The sequence below is a fragment of the Balaenoptera borealis genome (genome assembly GCF_965194805.1).
Source record: "Balaenoptera borealis genome assembly, chromosome: 8".
Lineage (NCBI taxonomy): Eukaryota > Metazoa > Chordata > Mammalia > Artiodactyla > Balaenopteridae > Balaenoptera > Balaenoptera borealis.
The window spans coordinates 28,769,348-28,784,550 of record NC_138865.1 but is presented as its reverse complement, the minus strand read 5'-3'; the positions used below and the strand labels follow the sequence as shown (position 1 = coordinate 28,784,550).

At 40.6% G+C, this 15,203-nt stretch overlaps 1 pseudogene across 1 annotated transcript in view; it reads left to right on the top strand.

The window, feature by feature from the left end:
* The window catches only part of LOC309632920 (F-box/WD repeat-containing protein 12-like), a 36,614-nt pseudogene that overhangs the window by 13,326 nt on the left and 8,085 nt on the right, over nt 1–15,203 (top strand). The window contains exon 5 of the transcript in view: nt 963–1,168. The product of the transcript in view is annotated as an F-box/WD repeat-containing protein 12-like (transcript). The remainder of the gene's footprint in view (nt 1–962; nt 1,169–15,203) is intronic.

Below are 15,203 nucleotides of genomic sequence, written 5' to 3'. Positions count from 1 at the left end.
AAGAATACTGGGATATCATGATTGGAAAAAGATCATGCTAACATGATAACACCTGATAGAAAAAGAACCGTAATAACTCCAAATTGGAAAGAAACCCCATGTGGCAACTCTGAGAAACTCAGAAACAGTAATTAGAGGATTGGTTCTCTGACGCCCTATCCTAATGTGCCGTGGGCCTGCTGGACCCGGGCTCTTTACCTCGCTGTTGTAGCTTTCAGAATCCTGGGAGAGACCATGTATCTGGGAATCAGCCCATATCGGACCAGTCATTTTCCTCTGTGCTAATGGCCGTGACAGGGCATGGGCCTTCGCCAGGCCTGGCCCGCGGTGGCACTGCTGGGTACACCACTGGGAAGGGCATGTTCTGAGCAGGGCAGTTGCAGATATGCAACAGAAACTGTTTACAACCACAAGGCTGAATTAGCTTATCTGTAAACCTGGGTTCCTTGGGGACCAAGTGAGACGTTCCACGTGGAAGTTCACTTTATGCAGCCCTGCAAAGCCCAGGTCCTGAGTACAGCCCAGGTCCCCAGCACAGCCTAGGTCCCAAGCACAGCCCAGATCCCGGGCAGGGTGGGTAGTGTTGGGTCCTGCCTCCCTGCCCAGCCTTCTTCAGTTGAGCCATAGGTAACCACTGGGAGTGCTTCAGACATCCTGTGCCCAGTGCACATGAAGAACCCCACCCTCAATCCCCCTGCAATGGCACCAACCCCAGGCAGTCTCAACACCCACGCTCAGCCACTGCTCTCCTCCAGGACACACCTGTCTCCTCTCTGGTGGAACATTGCTTCTGTGTTGTGTTCCCTACCATGCTGTGCGGCCTGTGAGGATGGGCATCATATCCTTTACACCTACATGTCCCCAGTGTGCACTGGGTGATGGTCGAATGAATGAAAATAATAAGTGTTTAGGAAATAAATGGGCCCTATGTGAGTTGTTACATTAATTTTGTTGTTGCCTAGGGCACGGAGATCTGTCGAGCCCTCTACAGCCTGCAGCTCTGGTGAATTTGGTGACTTACCCTCGGCTGCAACTGGTTGTCACCGTGGACGAGCAGGGACTGATCAAAGTATGGAAAGCAGAGAACGGGTGTGAGCAAGCCTCCTGCCTGCCTACATACTCGTCTTCATTGGAGGCCTGTGACTTTCCAGAAGGCCCCCTCCTGCTGGTGAGTGACCCAGCTCTCAGAAACCTCTGCTGTTTCCCAGGGTCTGTGGACCTGGCACCAGACCACTGTGCCAGGTGGCACTTCAAGCCAGGCCCTCCACATGGCAGACCAAGTGACCACATAATTCTGCTCGGTCCCCCAAGCTCCTCCTTGCCTGCCATGTGGAGGGCAGACTCCTCATCCCCCTTCGGCTCTAGTGTGCCACAGCCTGTTCCTTGGCCCCATCTCTGCAGCCTCTCACCCTTTCAGAGTGAGGTCCAGCCCTGTGGGCTGCCTGTGTTTTCTTGTCCACGGGCCCCTGCTTTCCTGTCTCCTGGTCCTACTCATAGTCTTTCTTCCCCTTGCAGTTCCTTCTCACTACTGCATTCTCACCCTTCTTTCCCCCTTTTCAAGTCTCCACGAGGGCCCAACTCAAAGGAAAACTGAGGCATGTTCGACAGAATGCAAGCATTTGCCTCAGATGATGAAGGCCTTCTGCTGCCAGGACATTTGTTTTAGAGGTGATTCTTGGGCATTGGGAGGGAGCATTTGGCCAGAGAGAAATGGCAAAAGTGGGTGTTAGCTGGCAGATTGAGGAAGTAGCTTTCACCTGGGGGCAGTATCCTCCTCCTGGAGGGAAGGAGGTCTTTGCAAGTGTGGGCAAACTGGCATCCCAAATATCAAGATGAGCAGACATCCAGGAACAGTTTCATATGTAAACAGAACTAACTCTGTAAAAGAACTAAGCTCGTAAACAAAAAAAGTAAAACCTGATGAAACAGATTTCACATAAACAACTCTAGTTGTTTAAAGAAGACTTTGGAATAAGTGTAATTAACATCTCCAGAGCAATTTGAGAATATATTGTGTAGATGAAGAGGAAGCCACTAAGTTTCTCTCCTGGGAATGGTAGAGCACATGATTCACACATACTTGTCAGTGAAGGACAATTAGAAAAATTAGAATATATATCAAGTCAGAGAGCTAAAAAGAGCAAACGGTTTCTAGGCCAAGATTCAGAAGATGGCAGAAATCAAAGTGCTGAGCCTAACAATGGGGCTGCTTTTGCCCTGGAGATGTTTACTACAAAGCTAAGGGGCTGAGCAGAGCTTAATAGCCAAGTAGACAAAAGTTGGACTGCAGGGCCACCAAGGAATGGAGCCCTGTGAATCCTCTTAGGTTGGGTGGGTTATCAAGTTTCAGCCTAAGAGTGAGGGTGGTCTGAAAGTAAACAGTCCCTGAACTGGCTGCAGCTGCCCAGTTACTGGCTGGGAGTAAATGAAAATCCTTTCTGGAGAAGGTTAACAACTCCCAAGGCCTCTCTTTTCAAATACAGTGTTCAGCACTCACTTAGAGATAAGTAGGCACATGAGGTAAGATGATATGAACTACCCAAGGCAATCTACAGATTCAGTGCAATCCCTATCAAACTACCATTGGCATTTTTCACAGAATTAGAGCAAAGTTTTTTTAAAATTACATGGAAATACAAAAGACCCCGAATAGCCAAAGCAATCTTGAGAAAGCAAAATGGAGCTGGAGGAATCAGACTCCCTGACTGCAGACTATACTACAAAGCTACAGTAATCAAAACAGTATGGTACTGGCACAAAAACAGAAATATATATCAATGGAATAAGTTAGAAAGCCCAGAAATAAACTCACGCTCCTATGGTCAATTAATCTATGACAAGGGAGGAAAGAATACACAGTGGAGAAAAAGCAGTCTCTTTGATGTGTGGTGCTGGGAAAACTGGACAGCTACATGTAAAAGAATGAAATTAGAACATTCTCTAACACCATACACAAAAATAAACTGGAAATGGATCAAAGACCTAAATGTAAGGCCAGACACTGTAAAACTCTTAGAGAAAAACATAGGCAGAACATTCTTTGACATAGACTGAAGCAATATCGTTTTTGACCCACCTCCTAGAGTAATGAAAATAAAAACAAAAATAAACAAATGTGACCTAATTAAACTTAAAAGCTTCTGGACAGCAAAGGAAACCATCAACAAAACAAAAAGATACCCATAGAACGGGAGAAAATATTTGCAAATAATGCAACTGACAAGGGGTTAATCTCCAAAATATACAAACAGCTCATGGAGCTCTATGTCAAAAAAACAAACAACCCAATCAAAAAATGGGCAGAAGATCTAAACAGACAGTTCTCCAAAGAAGATATACAGATAGCCAAAAAGCATATGAAAAGATGCTCAGCATCACTAATTATCAGAGAAATGCAAATCAAAACTACAATGAGGTATCACCTTGCACCTGTCAGAATGGCCATCATCAAAAAGTCTACAAACAGTAAGTGCTAGAGAGGGTGTGGAGAAAAGGGAACCCTCCTACACTGTTGGTGGGACTGTAAATTGGTACAACCACTATGGAGAACAATATGGAGGTTCCTTAAAAAACTTAAAATAGAGCTACCATATGATCCACCAATCCCACTCCTGGGCATATAGCTGGAGAAAACCATAATCCGAAAGGATACATACGCCCCTGTGTTCATTGCAGCACTATTTACAATGGCCAGGACATGGAAGCAACCTAAATGTCCATCAACAGAGGGATGGATAAAGAAGATGTGGTACATATATACAATGGAATATTACTCAGCCATAAAAAAAGAATGAAATAATGCCATTTGCAGCAAAATGGATGCTAAAACCTAAAGATTATCATACTAAGTCAAGTAAGTCAGACAAAGACAAATACCATATGATATCACTCATATGTGGAATCTAATTAAAAAAAAAAGATACAAATGAACCCATTTACAAAACAGAAGCAGACTTAATAGATATCAAAAACAAACTTATGGTTACCTAAGGGGAAACGTGGTGGGGAGGGATAAATCAGGAGCTTTGGACGAATACACACACTACTATATATAAGATAGATAACAAGAACCTACTGTATAGCACAGGGAACTCTACCCAATATTCTGTGATAACCTGTATGAGAAAAGAATGTAAAAAAGAACGAATATATGTATATGTATAACTGAATCACTTTGCTGTACAGCTGAAACTAACACAATGTTGTAAGTCAACTATACTCCATAAAAAAGAAAAAAAGATAACATGAACTAGAACCTGCAGGATAAACAGCTGACAATGTCAGTAGAGCCCCAGGGGATTTGGATATTGTAGTTAATAGACACAAACACTAGCACACCTGTGGTTGCCCTGCTCAAGGAGATAAATTTCAACAGAACTTAAAGCCGTGAAAAATGACATACAGATTTGGAAAAGAACCAAGTAGAAAGAAATTCTGGAGTAGCAAAACTGAATAACAAACGTTAGGACTCAGCGGATGAACTTAATAGCAGAGTGGACAGTTGAATCCCACAAAAGTCTGGGGTGGGTGGGGGGAGCTTTTGGGCCACTGGCAGTGTTCTTAACTTCGGTGGTGACATGAATATTTACTTTGTAAAAATGTACTGAGCTCTTATGTTTATGTCTTGTGCAATTTTCTATGTGTATTATATACATCAGTTAAGAAGTTAAGAGTATGAAAGAATTAGTGAACTGGAAGATAAAAGTAATTATCTACAATGGAATGGGGAGACGAGGAGTGGTAAATGTGGAAGAGAGGCTGAGAGATGGAGACCAGTGCTTCTCAGACTTGAATGGGATGTGACTCACCTGTGGATCTTGTTTAAATGAAGATTCTGATTCAGTGGATCCCTGGGGATGCCTGAGATGCTGAGTTTTTAGAAGCTTCTTGAGAATATTGATGCTATCAGGTCATAGACCACACTTTGAATGGCGAGGCCATAAAGGATCCATGAAAAAATTTTGGTATTTGTTTATTTTATATCCTAGGAGTAGGTGAGGCAGGGACGCATAGGAAACATTTGAAGAGATGATGGTAGATATTTTTCCAAAATAGACTAAGGACAGTACTCCATGGAATCAAGAAGGCCCTGCAAACCCCAAGCAGGGTAAATAAAAATAAATCTGCATATAGACCCATCAGAGTGAACTGAGATAACTGAAGACTAAGAAAAATGTATTTAATAGCAGCGAGAGGAAGTAAAATGACCTTCGTGTAATACTAATGAGACTTCTTCAGGCAGAGGCAAAATGATCACAGACGAAATGTCAGAGAAGCAGGAAAGATCGATGAGCAGCAACAGTGGTAAATATGAGGAAATCTAAATATTGACTGTATAAAACAGCAACAACAATGCCTTGTGGACTTTAAACTATATGTAGAAATAAAATGCATGACTTTAGCATTTAGGCTAGGGGAGGTTTATGAGGAACTAAAAGGTCTAAGCTCCTTGAATTGTCGGAGAAGATTAAATGTACCAATTAGCAGTATACTTTATAAGGCAGGCTGCAAATAGTAATCTCTCGTCTAACTCCTAGAAGAATAGTATACAGCATATAGCTTCTAAATCATAAGAGGAAGATGAATGTGTTTTGTGGTTGCACCATAGGGGGCAGGATCAACCTGACCCAAAATGTGGCTTGGTTATTGTTGACTGAAAAAAAAAAAAATGCACAACCTAAAAGTTGAGAGTGATGTTTTATTGGGTGGACTTTCTGAGGACTTCAGGCCCGGGACATGGCATCTCAGATGACATTGCAGAAACTGTTCCGAAGAGGCAAGGGTGGGGAGCCAGGATATATAGGAGATTCTCAACAAAAGACCAGGTAGTCAGAACATCAAAAGATTACTGTTAATAAAAGAAAACCAGATTTCTCAAGTTATGGAATTTAGCACTTTTCTATGTTGGGGAAGATGCAAGAGCCTGGGCTCACTGAAATCATTCCTTTGATATGCACCTTCAATATCTGGGGCCAGTATCCTGTGTATTCTTATCCTGAGTTTCCTCAGGGTACACTGGCAGAACCAGGGGGTGTGGCAGTGGCTGAGGGTTTGGCAGTGAGCAGCCCGTTTGTCTACATCCTGGGTTCCCTTAGGGCTCACCCTCCGGTGGCTGTAATATGATGGCTTGATGGCTGCAACATCCTTTGTTTACTGATATGGCAGGCAACATTTTAGTTCTCATTATCAAGACTGATGATGCCACACATGCAGCGAGTGGGAGTGAAAAGGTCCATTTTTCACAGAATGAGACTTTGCTGGGAGAGCAGGGTGGGCTCCCAGGAGGCAGCTCTGGAAATGGCCTGAGGAAGCAGGGAGGAGTTACTGACTCTGGCTTTCCCTGTGGTTTGGGAGGTGGGGTTCTTACCCTGGGCCAGGGTTTACTGGTGTGAATTCTCTGCAGGTGCCCCTTTCTTATCAGCTTGCCCTGGGGTAAGAGAGGGGGGTGGTCCTTAAAGGCTATCAGCTGTCAAACATCAAAAATGGAGTAAGTTATTATGATGCATTTCTGATGTTTGATGACTGACAGGTGCATGTTTCATTTCCCCGAACCTGAACTTGTATAAGTAGGCCATATGGTCCTCTGTGAGGCCTGCGTTCTAAATTGGCAGATGAAGGGAAGTTCTCTTGAATGACTTGCTCAAGAGCTTGGTGTTGTGTGTTTTTAAAGTGAAATGAGAGTCTTGGTCACTGTTGGTAATGTCTGGGTCTCCAAAGGGGATAGGAGTGCGTGCTATGTGCAGACATGTGTGACTATCATTTATATTTGGGGTGTTTGGGGGGCAAGAGGTCCTGAGGTCTTCCTACCAAACGGGAAAGCTTGGATGAGAATTTAGTTTCTGCATTGGCTGGCCACATGGCCATGCCACTGGCAATGGCCAAAGAGTGTAAACGTGCTGGTTGTTTGCTGGGGCATCAAGGGCTAAGGTGACTGAGATGACAGCCTGAAGGTCAACCATTTGTGTGGACTGTTGTGTCTGTCCTTTATCAGGGACACCCGGTAAGGTACGGGCAGCAGCAGTGCTCTGGTGGGCCGTGTGGCATGGGACAGTGTCAGTGCTGTCTACACCACGAGAGAATTCCCTTTCTTGTCTACTCAGAGGGTGGCCTGCTCTAGTGTCATTGCCTGTGGCAAGGGTCTGAGGACAACAGGAAGCTACTTCCTCCTGCACCAGATGGCCAGGCCTGCCTTCATCCTGAAGATGTCATTTCTGTCTTAGCAAGGAGGCTCCAGTGGCTGTGCGGAGCCTGCAGGATGCTACCTCCACGTCCCAAGGCATAATACGTACCTGGGAACAGAGAGTCACCTGTGATCTGAACCTGAACCTGTGATCACCTCTGTCACCGCTAGGGCCCAGATGTAGCCTGCAGCTTTCACTTTGATGGTGCGTTGTGCGGGGCTGAGGTCGGTAGGTTTTGTATCAGAAGCACTGATTTTCTTGAGGTTGCCCTGTCGGAGGATGGGGCAGGATCAACCCCCTACACAAAATTTGGCTCAGATTTGGAGACTGCTGACTTTACACATGCACCAGTGGGGTAAGGAAAAGGGTATCCCCCCAAAATTCAGGTCTACCCAGAGCCTCAGAATGTGACCTTCTTTGGAAACGGTGCTGCTGCGATGTATTTTATTTATTTATTTATTTATTTATTTATTTATTTATTTATTTATTTATTTATTTAACATCTTTATTGGAGTATAATTGCTTTACAATGGTGTGTTAGTTTATGCTTTATAACAAAGTGAATCAGCTATACATACACATATACCCCCATATCTCCTCCCTCTTGCATCTCCCTGCCACCCTCCCTATTCTGCGATGTATTTAGTTAAGGATCTCAAGATGAAATCATCCTGGATTTAGTCTGGGCCTTTAATCTAACGGTATCTTGCTAAGAAGAGGAGAGGGCACAGAGACACACACAGAGAAGCCATGTGCAGATGCCGCAGACATTGGAGTGTGCTGTTACATGCCAAGGAAAGCCCTAGAACCTTCAGAGGAAGCAGAGCCCTGCTGGTACCTTGACTTTGGGCCTCTAGCCTCCAGAACTGTGAGGGAGTAAATTTTTGTTTTTTTAAGCCACCCTGTTTTGTTACTTCAGCCCTAGGAAATTAATACAAGACTCATCTAAAACAGAACACTTAAGGAGGATGGAATTAAAAGGATGGGAAAATGATAGGCGTTGGAGATGCCAACCAGAAGCAAGCTCACACAGCTGGTAATGTTAGACGAGAAGACCGGAAGATCAAAGTTTTTACTAGATCTTAGGGGTCATTTCAAAATAATAATTTGATCAGCCTCCCAGAAAGATACAGCGAGGCTAATTTTGAATGCACATTAAAGTATGGCCTAAAATATATATGGAACAAAAATGTGTGGAATTTCAAGGAGAAATGGTTAAAGTTGCAAGCATCACGAGAAATTTCTGTTACCTGGCTAAAGAGAGATGATCTGGGCGGGCCCACTTTAATTCCATGAGTGCTTCAAAGGCAGAGAGTTTTCTCTGACTGGTCACAGAAGAGGAAGTCAGAGACTCACGGGTGCGGGGGCCTCCCGTGCCGGCTGCCAGGCTGTCGGTGGGCCTGAGAACAAGAATAGTCTCTGCCACCAGCCAGCAGGCAGGGAAACCTTAGTTCTGTAGCCACAGTGTCCTGGACTGCCAACAACCTGAATGGGGCCCCAATGAGAACCCAGCACCTTGACGCCTTGGCTTAGCTTTGTGTGACTTCGTCTCACGGGTTATTGGGAAGATGATCTACATATAGGTCTGTGGCTCATTTCAAGTTAAATTATATTTGTGTGCATGGTCAGCGTCAGGGTTCATTTTTATTTACAAATGGGTATCCAGAATTTGTAGGAAAGACCATCCTTTCTTCATCAAATTATATCATCACCTTCGTTTGTCAAAATATCAAATGACTGTATGTGTTATATGTGTTATATGTTGAACATGTGGGTCAGTCTCCACTGATCTGTTTGTCTGTCCTCATGACAGTAACACAGGGTCTTGTTTCCCGCAGATTACAGTTAAGTCGTGACCTCCAGCATTTTCTTTTTTGGAAAATATATCCATTTCCATAAAATTTGTCAAGTCAGCTTGGAAATTTCTACAAAACTGCTTACTGGGACTTTGATTACTTTGAATCTATAGATTGATTTGGGGATAACTGACATCTTAATGTTTAGTCTTCTAAGCCATGAACATGGCATATATGACCCCATTTATATAGGCCTTCATTTATTTCTCTCAACAAAGTTTTGTAGGTTTAAGTGAACAGGGCTTGCACATATTTTGTTAAAATTATTCATAAGTATTTTTATACGATTTAAATGTTATTTTAAAATTTGATTTTCCAATATTTTCTTTGCTAGTATACAGCATAGATAGAAATACATAAATAATTGTATGATCAAGCCACCCAAGATGGCTCTTCTCTTGCTCGCTGTACAACCCCTGCCCGACCAGTCCTCCTTCATCTACACACTACTCACATCACCAACCTTCCCTCCTAATACATACTTGCCCCCGGCCCCAGCTAGTGATTGTTCTAATCTTTAGATCAGAGCACCTCCACGGTGATAGCTTATCAAAGGTGATAGCTTATCAAAGGGACGGTGAGGGACGTGCCCCTCTGCTTGTTTCCCTGGTAACCGATGAGCCAACCTGATGTCAATTCCCCCTATAACCGGTGACCTCCCCGAGCCCTGGGAGCAAAGACTACTACCATGTCCTGCCCGCTGTCTGCCGCACACCGTGGAGTGTTGCTCCAGGACATGTAAGCTCCTCCATCCATTAAACCACTGATGTCTATGTCGCTCACTTCAGGCTCTTTCTTCGGTCTCGAGGCTGGGCAAGTGCAGGGCTTGCAGGCCTGTAGGGTGCAACGCAACAGTAATAGATAGGGGTATGTATAGTTTTGTATTTACAAAAAAATTTCTGTGTATACTATATGTAGCATATGTAGAAATCATTTGTGTATAAATATAAATAGAAATGCATTCGATTTTTGTATATTGACCCGTATTCAACTGCCTTGCTAAATTTACATATTAATTCTTTGTGTGTGTGTGTGTGTGTGTGTTTTGAGCACTTAGAGTAAATCTAATTTCTTTTTTTTTATAAACATCTTTATTGGAGCATAATTACAAGGTGTTAGTTTCTGCTGTATAACAAAGTGAATCAGCTATATGTATACATATATCCCCATTTCCCCTCTCTCTTGCATCTCCCTCCCACCCTCCCCATCCCACCGCTCTAGGTGGTCACAAAGCACCGAGCTGATCTCCCCGTGTAATCCAGCTGCTTCCCACTAGCTATCTATTTTACGTTTGGTAGTGTATATATGTCCATGCCACTCTCTCACTTCGTCCCAGCTTATCCTTCCCCCTCCCCATGTCCTCAAGTCCATTCTCTACATCTGCGTCTTTATTCCTGTCCTGCCCCTAGGTTCTTCAGAACCTTTTTTTTTTTTTCTTAGATTCCATATATATGTGTTACCATATGGTATTTGTTTTTCTCTTTCTGACTTACTTCACTCTGTATGACAGACTCTAGGTCCATCCACCTCACTACAAATAACTCAGTTTTGTTTCTTTTTATGGCTGAGTAATATTCCATTGTATATATGTGCCACATCTTCTTTATCCATTCATCTGTTGATGGACACTTAGGTTGCTTCCATGTCCTGGCTATTGTAAATAAAGCTGCAATGAACATTGTGGTACATGACTCTTTTTGAATTATGGTTTTCTCAGGGTACCTGCCAAATAGTGGGATTGCTGGGTCATATGGTAGTTCTATTTTTAGTTTTTTAAGGAACCTCCGTACTGTTCTCCATAGTGGCTATATCAATTTACATTCCCACCAACAGTGCAAGAGTGTTCCCTTTTCTCCACACCCTCTCCAGCATTTATTGTTTGTAGATCTTTTGATGATGGCCATTGTGACCGGTGTGAGATGATATCTCATTGTCGTTTTGATTTGCATTTCTCTAATAATTAATGATGTTGAGCATTCTTTCATGTGTTTGTTGGCAATCTGTGTATCTTCTTTGGAGAAATGTCTATTTAGGTCTCTGACCATTCTTGGATTGGGTTGTTTGTTTTTTTGATATTGAGCTGCATGAGCTGCTTGTAAATTTTGGAGATTAATCAATCCTTTGTCAGTTGCTTCATTTGAAAATATTTTCTCCCATTCTGAGGGTTGTCTTTTGGTCTTGTTTATGGTTTCCTTTGCTGTGCAAAAGCTTTTAACTTTAATTAGGTCCCATTTGTTTATTTTTGTTTCTATTTCCATTTCTCTAGGAGGTGGGTCAAAAAGGATCTTGCTGTGATTTATGTCATGGAGTGTTCTGCCTATGTTTTCCTCTAAGAGTTTCATAGTATCTGGCCTTCCATTTAGGTCTTTAATCCATTTTCAGTTTATTTTCATGTATGGTGTTAGGGAGCATTCTAATTTCATGCTTTTACATGTAGCTGTCCATTTTTCCCAGCACCACTTATTGAAGAGGCTGTCTTTTCTCCACTGTATATGCTTGCCTCCTTTATCAAAGATAAGGTGACCATATGTGCCTGGGTTTATCTCTGGGCTGTCTATCCTGTTCCATTGATCTATATTTCTGTTTTTGTGCCAGTACCATACTGTCTTGATTACTGTAGCTTTGTAGTATAGTCTGAAGTCAGGGAGCCTGATTCCTCCAGCTCCGTTTTTCTTTCCCAAGATTGCTTTGGCTATTCAGGGTCTTTTGAGTCTCCATACAAATTGTGAGATTTTTTTGTTCTAGTTCTGTGAAAAATGCCAGTGGTAGTTTGATAAGGATTGCATTGACTCTGTAGATTGCTTTGGGTAGTAGAGTCATTTTCACAGTGTTGATTCTTCCAGTCCAAGAACATGATATATCTCGAGTAATATAATTATATATGTATGTATTATATATATAATATATTAGAGTTAGATATATTTATAAATATAAAATATATCATAATTATGTTATTTATATAATAAATATAAAATAAATACATTTATATTATAATTATATATATATAAATATATTATATAATATATATATTTTTTATATATAAAAATATATATACTTTGTGGTATAAAATTGGTTAAAGCAGTCAGAAAATAACTACCCATAAGGAATAGATTTATAATTTAACTACATTAAAATGTAAAAGTTCTGTACATTAAAACACTATTTAAAAATTGAAAGATAAAGTAATGAGTGTCAGAGAATATTTTCTAAAGTTATAAACAATAAAGCATTAAAATGTATATACATATATATTTTTTTAAATTTAAACATATAATTTTAAATCTCTGATTCAATAGGAAGGCAGGCAATGTATAGAAAATAGGTGGTGCTTCATAATAGAGAAAATAAAAATGGCCAAAAAGATATGAAAATTTACTTAAAATCATTATTATTCAAGGAAGTGCATATTAAACTATGGTGAGATACCACTCTATCCCCTCAGACTGGCAAACATTAAAAACCTTTAGAATTATGAGTGTTGTTGAGGATATGTCACAACAAGAACTCATTCAGCACTGGAGGCAGTGCATATTAATCCGTCCCTTTGGAAAACAAGTTGTTATTAAATGGTAAAGTGGTGATATTCCTATCACCACCCCTAGGAATATATAACTTTGAGAAGCTCATGCACACATGAACCATGACAGTATGAACAAGATTGTTCATAAAAGCAAGCATAGTAGTCCCAAATTAGAAACAACCCAAGTATTCATAAATAGTAAAATGGATAAATATGCTGCAGTAGAGTCATACAATGGAAATATTCTACAGAAATGCAAGTAAACAAACTAGAGCTCCATACAACAACATTGATGAATCTTACAAAAGGTTGAACAGAAGAAGGCATAAAAAAGTAAATCTGTGATTCCATAGATTCCATTTATATGCAACTCAGAAATAAGCAAAACTAACTTGTATTGTTTAGAGATGTAAACATAGGAGATAAAATCATAAAGCAAAGCAGAGAAATGATCACTATGACAATCAAGATTGTGATTGCACATAAACTGGAGCAAGAGGGTTTTGATCATGAAAGAACACTCATATTCTTTTTGGGGACCTGCAATTTTTAATTTCTTAAGCTGGGTAGTAATTACATTAGTGTTTGCTTTATAATACTTTGTTAAATTGTACATCTATGTTTTGTTTGCTTTTGCACATACATTGTGTTTAACAATAAAAATTTTTAAATTATATATTACTTATATGTTGTAAAAAGATTTACCACAAAATTCAACAGTTTAAGTAGGCAAATACTTATTATCTCACACATTTTCTGAAGGCCAGGCCTTTGTGAGTGTCTTAGCCGGGTGGCCTTGGGGTCAAGCCATTGGCCAGGGCTGTAGTCATATGGCTTGACTGGGGCCGGAGGATCCACTTCCATGAAGGTTCACACACATGTCTGTTGGTTGGGGGCCTCAGCTCCTTACCATGTGGGCCACTTCACAGGGCTGCTTGAGTTTCCTTACCACATGACAGCTGACTTCCTCCAGAGTGAATGATTCAAGAGAGAAAGAGAAGAGAGCAATGCCTTTCATAACCTAGTATCAGAAGTCAAACATTGTCAATTTGCCACATTCTATTCATTAAAAGGAAGTCATTAAAGTCCAGTCCATGATGAAGATAGAGGAATTAAACTCCATCTCTTCAAGGGAATGGTATCAGAGTATTTGTGGACATATTTTAAATAACCATAAATTTTATCAGAAGTCTACTATAAACAAATTCAATGTAGAGTACCTATATTAGGAAAAGTATTTGCAACATATAGGAAAGCAAAATGACTTAATCTATTATAAATGAGGATAAGAACTCAATATACACACTGAAAAAAGACATGAAAAAATTGTAATGAGCATATAAGAGGAAAAATATAAACATTGCTAGTGAAAATGAAAATCTGCGTTTTTACAGCTTTTCTGGAAGAAATGTCACATATATTGTATATTAGTGTGGAGACTTAAACCACTTAATATACGAAGAATTTATTTCTTTAAAAGGGAATAAAGACACAGACCTACTAGAGAATGGACTTGAGGATACGGGGAGGGGGAAGGGTAAGCTGGGGCAAAGTGAGAGAGTGGCATGGACATATATACACTACCAAACGTAAAATAGATAGCTAGTGGGAAGCAGCCGCATAGCACAGGGAGATCAGCTTGGTGCTTTGTGACCACCTAGAGGGGTGGGATAGGGAGGGTAGGAGGGAGGGAGATGCAAGAGGGAAGAGATATGGGGACATATGTATATGTATAACTGATTCACTTTGTTATAAAGCAGAAACTAACACACCACTGTAAAGCAATTATACTCCAATAAAGATGTTTTAAAAAAAAGGGACCAATATGTATAAAATATGTATGGAGATGTTTATTTTACATTATTTGTAGAAGAAAAAATCTGAAACAAATGGAATGACCAATAAGTACAGAAATGTTTGAATACATTATGACACATCCATGATGTGAAAACATTTTTAAAACTTTCTATTGACAAATAGTGTACATACAGAAAAGTGCAATATTACATGCATAAAGCCCAAAGAAATATCACTATCTGGTCATACTCATGATATCAGCATTCTAATCAAGAAAGAGAACAATGCCAGAACCCCCAAAGCCCTCTCAGCTTCCTTGTAGTCTCAAACTTCTCTGAGTAACCACTATCCTGACATCTGAGAACATAGATTAATGTTGCTTTTTTTGGTACTTTGCATGCGTGAAATCATATAGTATGTTATGTGGTATATTATATAGTTGACGCTTGAACAACACTGCTTTGACCTGTGGGTTCACTTATATGTGGGTATTTTTCAATAGTAAATAGTATAGTACTACACAGTCGGTGGTTGGTTGAATCTGCAGATGCAGAGGAACCAGGGATATGGAGAGTTGACTATAAGTTATACATGGCTTAACTCCCATGTTGTTCAAGGGTCAACTGTAGTTTTATTTTCCTTTGTATTCTATTTGTCAGATTCATCCATACTACATGTAGTTATAGGTAATTGATTCTCATTGCTGCATAGTACTTTATTGTGTCTCAACTCATTTATCCACAACAGTTTTAACAGGTATTTAGTTTCCAGCTTGGGACTATTATGATTAGTGCTATGAATATTCTAGTACATGTCTTTTGGTAAATAAATGTGCATATTTCTGATAGA